The sequence below is a fragment of the Hylobates moloch genome, unplaced genomic scaffold (genome assembly GCF_009828535.3).
Source record: "Hylobates moloch isolate HMO894 unplaced genomic scaffold, HMol_V3 SCAFFOLD_8, whole genome shotgun sequence".
In the NCBI taxonomy this organism is placed as follows: domain Eukaryota; kingdom Metazoa; phylum Chordata; class Mammalia; order Primates; family Hylobatidae; genus Hylobates; species Hylobates moloch.
In genome coordinates this window covers 70,233,773-70,234,527 of record NW_026652283.1, presented here as the reverse complement: position 1 = coordinate 70,234,527, position 755 = coordinate 70,233,773, and the positions used below count along the sequence as shown (strand labels likewise).

Here is a 755-nt window from a genome sequence, read left to right as displayed (position 1 = left end):
TGCGCGTGTGTGTGTGTGATTTAAGGACATATAGATGGAAGGGAATTTATAAAAAAGGAAAGCAAGTGTGTGTTCTATAGAGGACTCAGGTGGTGGAAGGGAGTGGGGTGGAATAGGAGAGGGAGAGTATGGTTAGATGTAGGTTATTGTTGCTCTTCTGATCGTCTGGGGTAGGGTATCTGAGGTGTTTATGATGTAATTAAAAATAATACATTAAATATCCAGCTAACTAAATAAAAGTAGGCTGTGAATGGATCAATGATGAGAAAGTATCATGAATGAGGGATTATGAATAATCTATTTTTATGAACCTGAGGTCAAATAAAAAATAATAAATTGGGCTTTTATATATATATATATACACAGGATCTCACTCTGTAGCCCAGGCTGGAGTGCAGTGGCATGATTATAGCTCACTGTAACCGCGAATCCTTGGGCTCAAGCAATCCTTTCACCTCAGCCTTGAGAGTAGCTAATACTACAGGTATGCACCACCATGCCCAGCTAATTTTTTTTTCTTTTTGTTTTTGAGACAGGGCCTCGTTTTGTCACCCAGGCTGGAATGAAGTGCCGCAATCACAGCTCATTGAAGCCTCAACGTCCTGGATTAAAGTGATCCTCCTGCCTCAACCTCCCAAGTAGCTGGGACTATACCCTGCTAATTTTGTATTTTTTGTAGAGATGGGGTTTTGCTATGTTGGCCAGGCTGGTCTCAAACTCTGGGCTCAAGCAATCCTCCCACCTTGGCCTCCCAA

The 755-nt window shown here is 42.0% G+C and overlaps 1 pseudogene; it reads left to right on the top strand.

Annotated features, from left to right (window-relative positions):
* The first annotated feature begins 251 nt into the window (after positions 1-251).
* On the top strand, positions 252-322 carry LOC116474001 (small nucleolar RNA SNORD113/SNORD114 family; annotated as a pseudogene).
* Positions 323-755: the final 433 nt, after the last annotated feature.